Source organism: Aquarana catesbeiana, linkage group LG01, assembly GCF_042186555.1.
Source record: "Aquarana catesbeiana isolate 2022-GZ linkage group LG01, ASM4218655v1, whole genome shotgun sequence".
Lineage (NCBI taxonomy): Eukaryota > Metazoa > Chordata > Amphibia > Anura > Ranidae > Aquarana > Aquarana catesbeiana.
The window spans coordinates 289,206,441-289,224,223 of NC_133324.1; positions in this window are offsets into that span (position 1 = coordinate 289,206,441).

A 17,783-nucleotide genomic window follows, 5' to 3' on the forward strand; every position below is an offset into this window, starting at 1 on the left:
TGTGTGGTCTGCATTTCTGTATGATTTTAAAGGAATAGGTTGTACCTCTCATACTGCATTCCTTTCCATTTCAATTTTACGGGTGGAGCACTTTTATATGTTCCTGTTTGTGTCCACAAAGCAGACTAGTACATTTAAAACTGCATTAAATATTAACACTAATATGATATCCCTCGAGGTGTCTGTAACATGATTTGGCATTGCTGAAAGATTGGTCAAAGCAGTAGAGAGACTCAAGTTCAGTGTTTCTAAATGTAAAATAATGCATCTAGGGAAAAAGAATCCCCTGAGAGAGTACAACATTGGGGGGTACAGTGTTGGCACTATAGACGAAAAAGATTTGGGGGTACTTCTTTCAGATGATTGCAAAATGAGCAAACCGTGTGACCAGGCAGTGGGAAAAGCGAATAGATATCTAGTATGCATCACTAGAGGGATCTCCAGCAGGAGGAAGGAGGTTCTGATCCCCCTATATAGATCTTTAGTGAGACCTCATTTAGAATACTGTGTTCAGTTCTGGAGCCCTCACTTATAAAAAAGATATATTGATAAGATAGAACGAGTCCAGAGGCTGGTAACAAAAATTATGAAAGGTCTGGGGATAAAATCGAGAGCCACTTCAGGAACTTTATATGTCCAGTCTGGAGGAACCTTTAAATACATCAAGGGGGTGAATAAGGTTCAGGAGGGCAGTATTTTTAATATGTAACCAAAATCAAGAACACGGGGACATGACCTCAAACTAGCTAGAGGAAAGTTCAAAATTAATCTTGGAAAGTATTATTTTACTGAAAGGGTAGTCGATGCTTGGAATAAACTTCTTCCAGTAGAGGTAGTGAGCTAAATGGCTTCAAACATGCTTGGGACAAACCGAGATCTTTAGTTGGACAAAAAAAGTTAATGAAAAACAAATTTTATATATATATATATATATATATATATATATATATATATATATATATATATATATATATATATATATATATATATATATATACATACACATATATACACACACACTCTAAGGACTTTTTTTTTTTCCCTGCTGACCCTTTTTTCTATGTTTTTATATTACCAATGGAGGCACTTGTGCAAATGGAATATGATTTTGCTCAGAAGAACCAAATTGGTCCACCGTATCTACTTTATTTGTTCTTGTGGAACCAGCCAAGAACTTGTTAAATCATTCTACCAGCAGTACAATTACAAAGCATTGTAATTTTCTGACATACTCCCAAGGTGTGCCCACAGTGACACCCCAGCCCTCTTATATTGCTCTACCTAAACACCAATTGCACTAGTCAGCAACTATAAGAGTTGACGTGTTACTAAATGACTCAGTCATGTGTGGATTACCAGAACTTCAATAAAGTAAATGGTGGATGGTTATTTTATTAATATTCAGAGCGTAATCTTGAATGATTATTCCACTTCATTAACCACTTCAGCCCCGGAAGAATTTACTCCCTTCTTGACCAGAGCACTTTTTGCGATTCAGCACTGCGTCGCTTTAACTGACAATTGCGCGGTCGTGCGAGGTTGTACCCAAACAACATTGACGTCCTTTTTTCCCACAAATAGAGCTTTCTTTTGGTGGTATTTGATCGCCTCTGCGGTTTTTATTTTTTGTGCTATAAACAAAAAAAGCAACAATTTTGAAAAAAAAACACTATTTTGTACTTTTTGCTATAAATATCCCCCCCTTTGCTTTAAAAAAAAAAAAAAAAAAGTTTTCTGTTTAGGCCGATATGTATTCTTCTACATATTTTTGGTAAAAAAAAAATAGCAATAAGCGTATATTGATTGGTTTGCGCAAAAGTTATAGTGTCTACAAAATAGATAGATTTATAGCGTTTTTATTATTTTTTTTTTTTTGTACTGGTAATGGCGGCGATCTGTGATTTTTATTGTGACTGCGACATGGACACGTCGGACAATTTTGACACATTTTTGGGACCATTGGCATTAATACAGCGATCAATGTTATAAAAATGCATTGATTGCTGTGGAAATGTCACTGGTGGTGAATGGGTTAACACTAGGGGGTGACCTAGGGGTTAACTCTTCTCTGGGAGGTGATTCTAACTGAAGGGGGAGGTGACTGACTAGAGGAAGTGACGGATCGTGGTTCCTAGCGAATAGGAACACATGATCTGTCACTCCTGTCAGAACAGGGAAGGGTGTGTTTACACACACTCGTCCCTGTTCTGTGTCTCCTGGTCACGATCGCTCGTGGCTGGCGACTGTCGGCCACGAGCATCGGCACCCCTGCTGTGCAGTAGGCGTGTGCCTGCTATCCCGACCCCGCAAGCTGGCGTATAGCTACGTCAGCTCGCTCAGGCGAGCCAACCTGCCGCAGTATAACTGCGGCGGTTGGTCAGGGAGTGGTTAAGCAGCTGAACCTCCTTTTTAATGTTTTTTGCATGGTCGGGCTCAAAGTGCCTGAACTAATGTACTGCCACAATACACAAATCTATCAATCCAAGCTATTTCTTTATGGCATGATTCACAGGGGTGGGTGGTAAAAAAAAATAAACAGGTGCTTGAGCTGTGGTTTTGCTGCCCACCTAAAATATGCATGCAGCTGTTTGGGGTTGTACACGTGTGGTGGCTTAAATTCCACCCCTTTGTGGCATTTGATGGGCAATACTGCCACGGCAATGCTTCCCATTTGGCTGTCAAAAGAAAAAAAAAAGGTCCATTCAGGAGGCAGCAGTATCTGCAGCACTATGAAAAGTGATTGCTTTTCATAGGGGCAGCATGGGTTGTCGCCTGTGTAAAACATTACTGGCGTGTCAAAATGTTGGTCATTTCTTGTGGGTTACATTGTGTGCTCCTAGAACACTATCCATATCTGCAAAGTCCCTTCAGTCTGTTCTTTTACAAAGCCTTAAGTGGAACAGCCACCTGCACACCATAGAGAATCTATGGAGTGCTTGGCAGGCTTAAACACTAATTTTGAGATCATTCGAGCAATGACCCTCCAGCCTGGCCCTCAAGGTCACTAATTGTATTACCAGCTAGGGACACAAGTGTATTGGCAACTTAAAGCTGGTCGTTGTCAGATATTGCTTAGGATTTTACCTGTCAGATGAAACAATTTGAAGTATGTTATTCCACCCTTTAATATTCTTGATATGTGCCTGCTGTACCATGGACTTCCATAGGCTCTCAATGTCAGGTGCATGACTAGGTGTTACATCACACCACAAGTTCCACACTTTACCACCACTTCCACCTAGAGCCCTTTAATGATACCCTCCCTTTTGTCACTAGGCTTTGCTACAGGGCGGTCCACACCAAGATTGCCGCATTCTCCTTCTGCACATGCTTATCCTGTATTCCGCTCCCTACATCCGACACAAATTCTTCAGACAAGTAACAGCCTTAATGCTTAATGAACATTGAGGCAGTATTGCAGGAAGCTGCAGAAGATTTTTTTTTTTTCCCCCCAGGTTCCCACTATATTGGGTTAGGGGTTTTTTTTACACAACATGCTTGCTATTGTGGAAAAATTTGCTGCTGCCTTCTGCAAAAGCCTTAGCATTGCGCAGCTTCATTCTTTTCTGTCTCACCATGCCGCTTTGGGTATAAGGAGACCTGACCTGCAAAAACATTCCCTGTTCATGAAAAGATAAAATTTGCAATCTATGATTGAGTCACTCTAGTAATGATTTTTACACCCAAAATTTTGTTACCGAACTCTAGCCAGTGGAAAAAGAGTTCACAAGGAAGGTGTATCCCAGTAGTTGATCGTTTTTGTCTCAGGACAAAGGAGGTTGTACAATAAGATTGCATAGTGCGGTAATGGCGAACCTTGGCACCCCAGATATTTTGGAACTACATTTCCCATAATGCTCAACTAAACTGCAGAGTGTATGAGCATTATGGGAAATGTAGTTCCAAAACATCGGGGGGGGGGGGGGGGGTGCCAAGGTTTGCCATCACTGGTATATTGTATTGCCAGCTTTAACTACTTACCTACTGGGGCAATTTTTTATACACCTCCTATTTTATTGGTATTTAACCACTTAATGCCAAATGGCGTACATGTACGTCATTTGGCGTTACTGGTTGTACTGGGCTTGATGCGCCTGTAACTACGTATAGTTTTTTTTTTTTTTTTTTTTAGAGCTTTTATGTAAAAGCCATCTGAGCGGCTAATTAGCCACAGGATTGCTTTTACAGGTGGCGGCAGGGGTCGCCCGCCAGTACCTCTACAGGAGCTCCCATCGCAGTGGCGAGCCTGGAATGAAAGCCAGCACCTTTGCCAGCTTACCACAAAGATTGTGGAGGACCCAAAGGTCACCGATCTCTATGGTACAGGAAGCGACGTCACTTCCGGTTTCCCAGATGTAAACAGCACCATTTTTTTTTTTAACGGTCAAAGCATCTGAACGCACTGATCTTTGTGTGATCAGATGCTTTCAGGGCAGAGAAGAAGTCTGGGGTCTAATAGACCCCAGATCTTGCCATTAAGAGTACCGGTCACATGCCTATTGCTTGTTAGGGGAGATGTTTACATTTCTTGTAACAGCAATAAAAGTGCTAATATTTTTTTTAAAGAAACCCTGTAAAAAAAAAAAAAAAACAAAACCTGCGAACAAAGGTGAATGCATGGGTTGGCCCCACACGCATATACATAAATAGCAAACGCACCATGAGTGAGCTATTACCACGAAAATCAGAGCAAGAGCAGTAATTCTAGCACCAGCCCTCCTGTGTAACTCTAAACTGGTGGCTTTTAAAGTGTCGCCATTCCACCAGTGTGCGCAATTTTAAAGAATGACATGTTTGGTATTTGCTCGGCGTAACACCATCTTTTACCAAAAAATTGGTATTCTATTGTGTTTGTGCATTAAAATTGATTAAAGTGTATTTTTTTTCCCCAAAAAAACTGCATTTGAAAAAACTGCTGAGCAAATACCATGTGACATAAAAAAACAATTGCAAAACCCACCACTTTATTCTCTATGGCCTCTGCTAAAAAATATATGTGCTTGGGTCATTTTCTAGCAAAAATACTGATTTTTTTTTTTTTTTAATATATGTGTAAACAGGAAACGGCCTGGTCTTCACGTGGTTCTATAGCGCAGACAATTTACACAGCGCGTTAAATATATTTTATACATTCACATCAGTTCCTGCCCTCATGGAGTTTACGGATGAAGGTCCCTAACTTACATTCGTACATACTGTAGCCAATTTAGACAAGATCCAAAATCACCTACCAGTATGTCTCTAAAGTGTGAGAGAAACAGGATTACCTGGAGGAAACCCACACAATGAGAATATGCAAACTGCACATGCAATTATATTTATCAAATGCATATATTTGGGGGAAAAAAATACACCAAAATGAATTTTAATGCCAACAAATCCCATTCTACACAATTTTTTGTTAAAATGTAAAAGATTGTGTTGCATCAAGTAAATGATACCAAACATGCGCACTCTTAAAATTGTTCATATCTGTGGGGATATTTATTATAGCAAAAAGTAAAAAATAATTTTTTTTCTAAATTCTTTTTTTTGTTTATAGCGCAAAAAATAAAAAATGTAGAGGTGATCAAATACCACCAAAAGAAAGCTCTATTTGTGGGGGAAAAAAAGGACATAAATTTTCGTTGTGGTACAGTATCGCACGACCTCACAATTGTCAGTTAAAGCAGTGCGGTGCCGTATCTCTAAAACTGGCCTGGCCATTAAGGGGGCAAATCTTCCGGTCCTTAAGTGGTTAAAGATGTTTCTCATTACAAAGATTCTGCAGATACAAATTTGAGATGCTCTTAACTGCTACAGGGCGGCACCGGTGCTCCAGATCACGCGTGTGTATATATAAATATCTGACACTTCGAGGTAGGATGCGTGCCACCGGCAGTTCGCTTCCACTGTGATTAGACACAGTGGGAGCTGATCGTTACGCAGAGAGACAGAATGGCGATCTGCTTATGTAAACAAGGCAGATTGCAGTTCTGACAGGAGGGAAGGGATGGCATTTATGTCCCTGCAAAGCAGGGAATACATTCTCTCTCTTCCCCTAGTAAAAGCACCTCCCACAATACACATAAACACTGACTAGGCACACAGTTAACCCCTTCCCAGTCAGTACAGTGACAGTGCATTTTTTTAATTTTAACACTAATCACTGTCACTGGTCCCCAAAAGGTGTCAGAATGTCTGCCACAATATCGCAGTCACACTATAAGTTGCTGATAACCGCCATTACCAGTGAAAAGAAAAACAAAAGTATCCCATAGTTTGTAGAAACTAAAACTTTTGCGCACAATCAGTTTTTTTTTTACCAAAAATTTGTAGCATAATACATATTGGCCTAAATTTATGAAGAAATTAGATTTTTATTCTATTTTTTTTTCAAAATTGTTGGTCATTTGTTGTTTATAGTGCAAAAAATAAAAACAGAAGTAAATCATATACCACCAAAAAAAAGACATTAACTTTATCTTGGCATAGCGTGACATAACCGCGCAGACGTCAGTTAAAGTACCTCAATGCTGTATCACATGGGGGGGGGGGTACATTTTCCAGAGGTCAAATGGGTAACCACTTTCCGCCCGGCCTGAATGACGGGCGGGTTTCATTGTTCTGACATCCTTCATATAACGTTCTTCAGAACAAGGCGTGCGGCATGTCCCTCGGACATAGCACATCTCTGATCACGGTAAAGAGCCTATGGCGCATCCAATCACAGTGTAAATAAAAAGTGATGGTTGTTGGCATTCCTCTCCTCACGCTGACAGTGCTTGGAGAGCCGATAGGCAGCTTTCCTCAGTGGGGACATCTGAGCTGATAATCAGTGCAATGATTACCAGTGATGCCTATCAGTGCCCATCAGTGAAGGGGAAAAATTACTTATTTACAACATTTTATAACCGAAACAAGGAAAAAATGTTGGACTTTTTTCGTTTGTTTAGCAAGAAAAAAAAAAAACCTAGTGGTGATTAAATACCACCAAAAGAAAGCTCTATCTGTCTCAATAAAATGGTACAAATTTTGTTTGGGTACAGCATTGCATGACCGTGCAATTGTCACTGAAAGTGCAACATCACTGAAATTTGCCCTGAGCAGGAAGGGGGTGAAAGTGCCCTGTATCAAAGTGGTTAAAGTTAATCTCCAGATTTTAGTGAAGTTTACTTACCTGTATTGTTTGCTTCAAAACCAAAGACTCACTGAGTGGGGTAGGGTTATAAGGTTAGGTGTCCTCTAAAGTTTTGTCAGTGTCCAATTACCTGAAGGTACGAGCCGATAACCTAGGATCTATGAATACTTTGTCTCAAATACTGGACTTTAGGATGTGAAATTTACAGGGAAATCAAAATTCCTCTTATTCTTTTTTTTTTTGTCCAATGAGGGACACTGAAAGTCTTGACCACTGAAACCTAATGGTCAAACTGTAGGTCAGTCCAGGATAACCATTCCTGCCAACAACATGCCTCCGTTTTTTTTGCTGTACTAGAATTAGATGTCTTTCTTCAGGTCTGCCATGTTAATGACTAAACTGTTTTGCTAGCATTTTTGTTTCTTACTGTTTGATACTGTACCAGCTGGGAGCGTGTATAAAACATTGATGTAAGCTTTGCATCAGTGGCAGTAAAAGGGTTAGAACTCCTAGGGCCTCAAAGCCTTTCCTATACACCTGTTCTAAATTTTTCTTTAGGGACATTAGAAACCCCCCCCAATAAGCAGATTTTTTTTTTCTCTAAGCACTTATTGGTCTTATAGCCCTTTTGGAGTTTTTTTTTTTGTGCAGAAGTGGACTATTTCCACTGTGGATCCAGCTGTGTCCCGCCTTAACAAGACGCTTAGTATTTCAGTAGAGCAGGGATATGCAATTAGTGGACCTACAGCTGTTGCAAAACTACAAGTTCCATCATGCCTCTGCCTCTGGGTGTCATGCTTGTGGCTCTTGAGTCTTGCTATGCCTCATGGGAATTGTAGTTCTGCAACAGCTGGAGGTCCGCTAATTGCATATCTCTGCAGTAGAGGCTGTGCCTGTTATTAACGACTTTTCTATTTACTCAAGTTAATATCCGCATTTTTGCTAAAAAAAATTACTTTAAAGCCCCAAACAATGATATATTTTATGAAAGCAGAGAGTCTGAAAAATAAAATAGTGGCAGTTGCAATTTTTTTATGTCATATGATATCTGTGCAGTTAATTTATTCATTACGTATTTTCAGAAAAAGATGCACTAAAATTAATTTTAGTACAAACACAATATTATGCACACTTTTTTTTAGCAAAATATAGAAGGTGGGGTTGTGTCAAGTAAATAGATACCGAGCATGTCCCCATGCCATTATAAAAACTATGGTACCCAAAATTGTCTGTAGGCAACATTTTAAAAGCCTCTACAGGTTATAAGCCGAATTCACACTTATGCGAATTAGATGCGCATGACAGCTTGCAATGGAGCCGGTTCACACACACCTCCGGGGGCGACCGCGCTCCACATTTGGAAAGGGTCCTGTGCATCTTTGGTTCCAATTTAGGTGCGAATTTAGGCAAAATTCAGACCTGATTCGCACCTGAATCTGTGAACAGGGAGGCACCGGACCCCCTGCTGTGAGCCGCAACATGTATGAACCCAGCCTTAAACATGAATTATGGCACTAGAAAGATTGCTCTCAGTCTTTAAAATTGTGGCAATACCTCACAAGCACACCTGGATGGGAGGGGATGAGGATACTTTTATTTTTTTAACATTTTTTTTTCTTTAACTTTATTGCTATCTCAATGGGGCTACCAAGCCCCCTTTGTGATAGAATGGGCAGGTGACAGATTCTGTTTCCTGGCAACATCAGGGGTCTTCTAGATCCTCAGTACTGCTTCTGCCCTATTTTGCAGCTTATCAAGCACAGATAGTTGGAAGCCCTTTCTAGTGCTATGTACAGTATCTCACAGAATTGAGTACACCCCTCACATTTTTCATTCAAGACCAGAAATTCCACATGCAATCCACCAAATCTGTCATTGCCAGGGAGAGTTTGTGGCTTCTGTGGGCATTAAGGATGCCAGCTTTCCATTAGCTATTTTTCTAATCTTAAATTCAAGCTCTCCAGTCCAGGAGTCATATAACTCTCCATTTTTGCATGAGAATCTTAGGTCTGATGCTAGTTTCCTTGAGGTAGTTCCATTTGCCTAGTTCCACTCCAGATCTCTACAATGCAGGATTCTTTTGTGTGACAAATACATTAGGTACCTTAACAGGTCAATTAATTTGGCACTGAGGACCAGGTTGTCCCTGGCTTGGTGGCTCGAGAAACTGGCTGTGGAATCAGGGAAGTTTTCCTTCCAAACTTTGAGGATCTTCATGACAAATGCCAGTCTATCGGGTTGAGGAGTCCTGAGCACTCTGTTGGTGCATGGTGCAGGGGACTTGGTCTTCATATCCTTATCAACATCCTGGATCTTCCATGGATTTGGCCTGCTCTGCAGCATTGGACTATCCTGCTGGATCTGGATTAAGTTGGACAATGATGTGCCGTACAGCACCCATCAGTGAGGGCTCAGAAGCCTTGCCACAGCAAAAGTGGTAGATCAGATCCTGTCTTGGGCAGAACATCATATACCAGCCTTGTCTGCTGTGTGCATCCTATGTTGTAGACTTCCTCGGGCAGCAGTGCCTGGACCCAGGGGCATGGTCACCGTAAAAAAAAAAAATTTGGAGTCTATTGAGAGACATCTGTAGAAATGGTTATTCTGAGTTGGCCTACAGCTTTTTTTGTTTGGTGTCCGATCATTTTGTTGGTGGCTGTATAACCCAAAAGTTAAACATTTCCTGCATCCCTCAATGGACTCCAAGAAAAGGATTTTACAATGACAAAAAAATCTTATTTTTAATTTTTGTTTTTAACCACTTCAGCCCCGGAAGGATTTGCCCCCTTAATAGCCAAGGCCATTTTTTGCGATATGGCACTGCGTCGTTTTAACTGACAATTGCGCAGTTGTGCAACATTTTACCCAAAGGAAATTGATGTCCTTTTTTTCCCCACAAATAGAGCTTTCTTTTGGTGGTATTTGATCACCTCTGCGGTTTTTATTTTTTGCTCAATAAACAAAAAAAGACTGACAATTTTGAAAAAAAAAAAAACAATATTTTTTACACTTTGCTATAATAAATATCCCCAAAAAAAAGTCTTCATTAGTTTAGGCCAATAAGTATTCCTCTACATATTTTTGGTTAAAAAAAAAAAAAAAAATCGCAATAAGCGTATATTGATTGGTTTGCACAAAAGTTATAGCGTCTACAAAATAGGGAATATATTTATGGCATTTTTATTATAATTTTTTTTTTTACTAGTAATGGCGGTGATCATCGATTTTTAACGGGACTGCGACATTGCAGATCGGACACCTTTTTGGGACCATTGACATTTATACAGCGATCAGAGATAAAAAATAGCCACTGATTACTGTATAAATGTTTACTGGCAGGGAAAAGGGGTTAAAACTAGGGAGGCGATCAAGGGGTTAAGTGTTCCCTAGGGAGGTGTTTCTAACTGTGGGGGGAGTGTACTGACAGGGAGTAGAGATAGATCACTGTTCCTGATCACTAGGAACAGCAGATCTCTCTCTACTTCCCTGACAGAACGGGGATCTGTCTGTTTACATTGGCTCTCTGAGGAGCGATTGCGGGTCACTGGCGGCCATGAGCATTGGCTCCGGCATCGTGCGTGCCCCCTATAGCTCTTAAAGCCAACGTATACCTACGGCGGTTTGCGCAGCTGTGCCAACCTGTCATAGTATAATGACAGCGGCTGGTTGGCAAGCGGTTAATATCAACTAGTTTGGGAATGCTTGCTTTGTTTGGTGTACAGCTCTACCTTACCTGTGCTAGTGAGGATCTGATCTGAGCAGCTGACATTTTTTTTTCTTGGATTTGGCACTTCTTAAGATTTCACTGGGGATGATATAATAAGTATCCATAGGAATACTGGTGCACTTTACAACAATATACATTTTTATTTTAAGTGGTAGCTGTAGTTAGTCTATAACAATCAAGGTTTAAAATCTGTTTTGTTTCAGTGCAAGTTTTCTGATCTTTGATCAGACAGTAGCTTTGCATATTTGGAAGTATAGCACTTCTGTACATAAAGGTCTGTTTGATCAGATTAAAACCACTTGCTGTCCTTAGGCCGTATGTATCAGGCCTCAGGATCTAGCATCATTTTTTTGAAACTGGTGACCAGTTTTTCAGTAAAAGTGATTTGAGTGGCTATACAGCTGCCTGATCACTTTTATAGGGCATGGAAGGGGGCCCTCCCCTTCCACCACTGTTCCCGGGCTCTCCCATTTCACCAGGGAGTCCAGGACCACTGCAAGAATTTTAAATTAAATTAAATTTTTAAAGCATCCTGGCCTCTGTGCTTACACACAAATGCAAACGCACATAATGGTCCAACACACATATGTAAACAATGATTGCACCACACATGACGTATCGCCGCAAACAGAGAGCAGAAATTCTTTTGCCAGAGCTCATGTTTAACTGTAAACTAATAACCTGTATCTATTTAATCAATGCAACATCATAGATTATATTTTACCAAAAAATTGTGTATTGTGTGCACTAAATTTTTTTTCCGAAAAATGTGTATTTGATTAATAGCTGCATAGATATCATGCGATATAAAAAATTTTAACAATTACCTTTTCATTCTCCAGGGCCTTTGCTTTTAGAAAATAAACAATGTTTGGGGGTTGTAAGTAATTTTCTAGCAAAAAAAGATTAACATGTATGTGAGAAATGTCAAAATTGACCGAGGACAGCAAGTGGTTTAACCTAATTTGCTATGCTACTATAGCAAATTGATATTTGTTTAGATATTGAATCAATTGTATTCTTCTGCACAGCTTGGCTTTGGAGCTGCAAGTCTGGATATGGTCAATTCTACTAATATAGTAACTTGTTTATTCATATTGTGCTGAAAGGCTTTGGCACCATTTGGAATCTGCATCATAGTGCTGGAGCCTGGCTGTACTGTTTGTACTGACAGTTGTGAATCTTAGGTTACAAGTGCTGTTTTAGGGCACATTTATAAAGCTGTGAATGTGAAAATTACCAAACATTGCCTGTAATTTAAAACACATGCACCAGTAAAATACACAGTGCAGTGAAGATTTGGTGACATTCACTGCTTTATAAATATGCACATATGGTGCATATTTAAGTACATAGAGAAGCCTAGTTGTTATATATTTTTTTAAAATATATTTTTAAAACATTCACTGTACAGTGTAAACTTTTCAAACTTGGTGCTAAAATTCAACCAATCAGATATTAGGCTCAGGTGAATGACCACATGTTTACATCACAGCACAGCTCGCACATTTACCGCTACTTGGGCCTAGAGCCCTTTATAGAAGGTACGCAAGTTCTTCCTCACGCCTTTTTGCCACAAGGACTTCGCTACAGGATTGCTAATCCCCCCCCACTTGCCCGGGTTGCTGCATTTTCCATTTCGACCACACCCAATTACTACACCCTACTTTTGAATTCTGATCATGTTACATATGCATTGTCTGTTTACTTTGATTCATTTTGTCCCTACCTAACTCTGTATCTAGAGGATGCGCCATGTAGTTATTCTCACACTTCTTTTTCATGCTTTAGCCTCTATTCACCACATGCTAGACACGCTATGATTTTTTTTTTTTTTTACCTAATTATCTGATGTTCATCTGTTATGATCTGCACAAATTTTGGATTAAAGCTTTCTACGATCTTCAAGATGTCATTTGAATCAAGTCACTATCTGCTAAGCTACTGCGACTGTAAGTTAGCACAACTGGATCAGTTATAGAGATCACACTTGATGATGTACAAGTGAATGTGAGAGATGACATCACAAAGGGAGCTAGGGAGGAGGTTGAATCCTTATGGGTAGAGCTACAAAGGGAGGAAACTAAGGAGAAAGTCATACTGGGAGTATGCTATAGGCCCCCCTAACCAGAGGGAGGAGGTGGAGGCCGACATCCTATCACAATTTGGATTAGTGGCAAGAATGGGAAGTGTCATTATAATAGGGGATTTTAATTATCCAGACATAGACTGGTTGGAAGGAACCGCGCATTCATCTAAGACTCGTCAGTTCCTAAATGTCTTGCAGGACAATGTTATGAGTCAGATGGTAAATGCACCAACTAAAAACAAAGCATTACGAGACCTACTAATTACCAACAATACAGACCTGACCGCAATCTCCTTCTCCCACATCTCGTTACGGCGGTTTGTTGACATTCTGTGACCGGCTGTGATTAGACACAGCCGGTCACGTGGTAAAGAGCCAATTTCATTGGCTCTTTACTGCGATCGAGGCTGGGCTGTGTCAGGGTGACAAGCCTTGTCCCTGATCGCAGCTCTGCGCGAGCCCTAGGGGCACGCATGAGCATGTGGACAGTAAAAGTGACCGGCTGTGATTGGACACAGCCAGTCACGTGGTAAAGAGCCATCTTTTATTGGCTCTTTACACGGATCTGGGATGGGCTGTGTCCGAGGGACAGGCCTCATCCCCGATCGTCACGCTGCGGGCCCCCGCAGGAGCGTCGAGAAGCCAAGGACATCATCTGACACCCGCCCAGGATGGGAGATCCCATCTGCGGACGTAATTTGACTATGGCACAGTACTGAAGTGGTTAAAGAGGTGGAGATCTACCTGAACAACATGGGAGAAGTCAAAGATCAACGGACACAGTGTCACCTCCTCACATCTGATTTATGCCCCTTTCACATGGGCGGATAGATTTCAGCTTTTAACTGCGAATAGATCAAGTTATCTACTGCAGCTAAACTCACACAATGCTTTCCTATGGGCCCCATTCACACGCTGCATTTAGCAACGGTTTTGTTACATGGGGTTTGGTGCGGTTAGAGAAAAAAAAAATTTGACTGCGTCCAGGAACGATTTATTGCAGCTGTCTGCTGTAGGTAATCACAGTGTACTATTTCTCCTGCAGCAACAAGGAAAGAAATACAACAGGAAGCACATCAGAATTGGTCAAAATCGTTCCAACACAGCTAAACGCAGCAGCATGTAAACACAGCTGATTGCAATGTACAAATGCAAGTGATCACTGTGCCTGGAGTCTTGGAATTTAAAAATAACAAAACATGCTTTTAACAACAGTAGAACTGCCCATGTGAAAGGGGCCTATAACCTCTAATTGCCATACTACCATGTCGCAGTTGCATGCATTGCATGGCAAACATGGGTTTAAATAAGGCGGTGAAGAGGCAACATAACGCCTATCAAACAGACTCGCATCGCTTTTCAGAGGGGCAGCAGTGGCTGCTGCACTTGTGAATGAGCTCTTAGTGCTCGTTCACATGTAAAGTTGGGGGTGGGAACACCCTGCAGTTGAGTTGTGGTTTTACTGCCCCCAATCCCTACCCCTTTAGCTGCTGAGGTAGTAGCCAAAGGTGTACACATGCTGCAGCAGTAATTAAGCCCCCTGTTGCTTTTGGTAGGTGCTACTGCCTGCCAATCGGGACTCATTCAAGTAAATGGGGCCACTCTGCAAGTGCCCCACAACTGCATGCTTCTGCAGGGTCCAAGGGGTTAAAGCAGGTGATGAGAAAGCAACACAGCGCTACCTGCTTTAACCCCTTGTTTGCTGTATTGCACAAGGGTGCAGGGCACTTTGAATGGGTCATGCTTGGCAGGTGCTACACCCACCAACCATGACAGGGCATATAACTCCTGCTGTGGCTGCGACATGTGTTCACCCCTGGCCACTGCAGCTAAAGGGGGTGCGGGTGAGGCAGGGGTGAAAATACTTCCTATCACCCCCCCTAAACTGCAAATGTAAATGAACCCTTAGGCTCTGTTTCCACTATTGCAACCCCAAAGTTGCACGATTTACAGTGCAATGCGATTTTTAATGCGATGTCATGCAACTGGTGAAAACCATGTGAGAACAAGTCGCACCAAAGTTGGAACAAAGCAGTGCAAAAACCTTTTTTTGAGTCGCACCAATTAGAACGAGGACCATTAAAATACATAGGTTTTTGTGTCAAGTTGCACAACAACTCGCAGTAATGGAAACGGAGCCTAACTGTTCTGAGCCGCCTATATGGCTGCTTTAACAGCTTCAATGGTTGCTAGCTGGGATAAGACATGGGAGTGCAGTCAGTATCACTCCACATGGGAGAGGAGTTGGCTTTACAGAGGAGGCTCTTGCTCCCTACTACAGCTCCAACTTTATAAGTAGTCCCTCTGCATTGCACTGTTTGATGCTCTGGAATGGCGGGTCAGCAGGTCCAGACTCAGATCTACCAGTCACCTGTCCGCGAGCTACAGGTTGCTGACCCCCGCTCTAATGTTTCTACCTTTGAAAACCCTAACAGTTCTGTGGGTTGGTGATGATAAAATCAGCCTTTCTATCACACAAATAAATTTTGTGTTAGAGGTTTCATTTTGCCCTTTTCCACCTTTGAGGTAGGGGTTTAAGGGCTAAGTTCACCCCCCCCCCTTTCTAAATTCTAGTTCCCCTCTCTCCTAATATAGCATTAATGTACTTCTTTTGCAAAAATAAAACTTTTTTCTATTTATTCTACACACGCTTACTTCACTCTCTTCATGGCTATTCAAAAACACTGCTTGATTACTTCTGCCTTACTTCCTGGACAGACTTTAGGTCATGACACAGGAAGAGAGTCTGTCCAGGAAGTAAGGCAAAAGTAATGGATAAGTGTTTTTGAACAGCCATGAAGAGAGTGAGGTAAGGATGTGTAGAATAAATGGAAAGCTGTTTTATTTTTGCAAATAAAGTACATTAATGCTATACTGGGACATTATACTGGAATTTAGGAAAAAATAAATAAAATAAGCAAAGGTGAACTTAGCCTTTAAGGGCAAACAGCATTGTCAAGTTAAGGTAGTATATGCTACATTCATTCTACTTCAGCTTAAAAGTGAGTCTTTCCAATGGTGGTGACAGGGGTTCTAATCCTTCCCCAAATTAAGAAAAGTAGGTGGCTGGACATAAACTTTCAGGGAGCCCTCCTCCAGCAATGTGGTGTTCGCAATTCCCCTCAGTCCTGATACTTTTTTTTTTAAGTCCTTTTCCTCATTAGCCACCCACTGATGACAGATGCTGGAGATGTATACGGAGCTGTGCATGCATGGCTGTCAGTGTAAAATCAGACAAAAAATTGTTACCTAGCAGGGTTAGAACTTTTTATGGCAGAAGATGCAAATTGAACCTCTATTTTTCCATAAAAAAATTTTCTGCTTCAACTTGTTTTTGAGGAAAAGAGGTTGCTTAGCAAAGTTGCAGAAACATCCATCACATTTTTCATTTACTTACACTCATATTTTTGTTGGCAAGAGCTCTTTCTGCAGTGTTGAGGTGTCATTTAGGTGCTTCTAAGCTTGCAAATCACAGGAGCTGATTTACTAAAACTGGAGAGTGCAAAATCTGGTGCAGCTCTGCATAGAATCCAATCGGCTTCTAGATTTTTTTTTGGTCAAAGCTTAATTGAACAAGCTGAAGTTAGAAGCTAAATGGCTACCATGCACAGCTGCACCAGATTTTGCACTTTCCAGTTTTAGTAAATCAACCGCACAGTTTCTTTCACGCTAGCATTCACAAGGCAAGATTATAAATGTTAGTATTAAACCCTTAAAGGGTAAGGTCAGTATATTTTGTGTGTTTCATGAAAGGTAGGGCACATTATTTATCTGAGCGTCTTACTAATTGTAAATGCCGGGTCCTGGGTGCCCAGAAATAAATAAAGGGTGCTCAAAATCAGAGTTAATGGGGAAGGAAAGGGCAATATTACCTCTTCACTGAAGGCAGTCTGAAATATGGATCAAGTGGGTCAAATGTTTTTGGGTGTTATTGAATTGCAGGCATTTCCAACATATAGAGAAAGAGATGGCAGATGGTTCCAAATGATAAAAGTGACATGTGGCAGTACAGTAATATAAATAATAAAAATTTAATTATATAGTCCAGTGTGATAACTTCCCAACAGCACAGTCAATCTTCCTACGCAATTTTCAAAAATATGGATGTGCACTCACCAGAGATGTTTGACCCGTGGTTACAGGTTGGTCAAAAATCGCTTTTTTTGTTCTCAAAAGCCAAGATTCCTTCTAGGGTGTGCTGCAAGGATTCCTCCATTTTTAACATCAACTCATATCATGTATGACAACATAATATCATGTGAGATATAAAATATTATAGTGCAATAACTTTAATTGTAATAAGTTGGTTACACTCACATTCATGGGCGCCTGAAAGCCAGGCACCATCATATACAGCGTGCAGGGATGAGATGTCACTGCCGCAACCAGCATGGAGCTGGCCTGCGTTCCAAGCCTCGTTATCAGTTTCCCGACCCGGACGCGATATCACACAGGAGCCGGAAGTGGCGGTCTAATGCTCTGGCGTACGTTTCACTTGAATTTGCGGCAGTGACATTTCATCCCTACACGCTGTATTTGCTGGTGCCGGCTTTCAGGTGCCCATAAATGTGAGTTATAAAGTATCATAGTGCAATAACTTTATTTATATCTATCTCCTGTTTGGTCATGATACATAATATGAGTGATATCAAAATTTAAGGAATCCTTACAGCACACCTCAGGAGGAATCTTGGCTTTTGAGAACCAAAAAAAAAAAAAAAAAAAAAAAAAAAAAAAGTGCTTTCTTTGACCAACCTGTAACAAAAGGGGGTCAAACATCTCTGGTGAGTGCACACCCATTTTTTTGAACACAAGCGGTGAAGGATTTTTGAAAATTGCATTGGAAG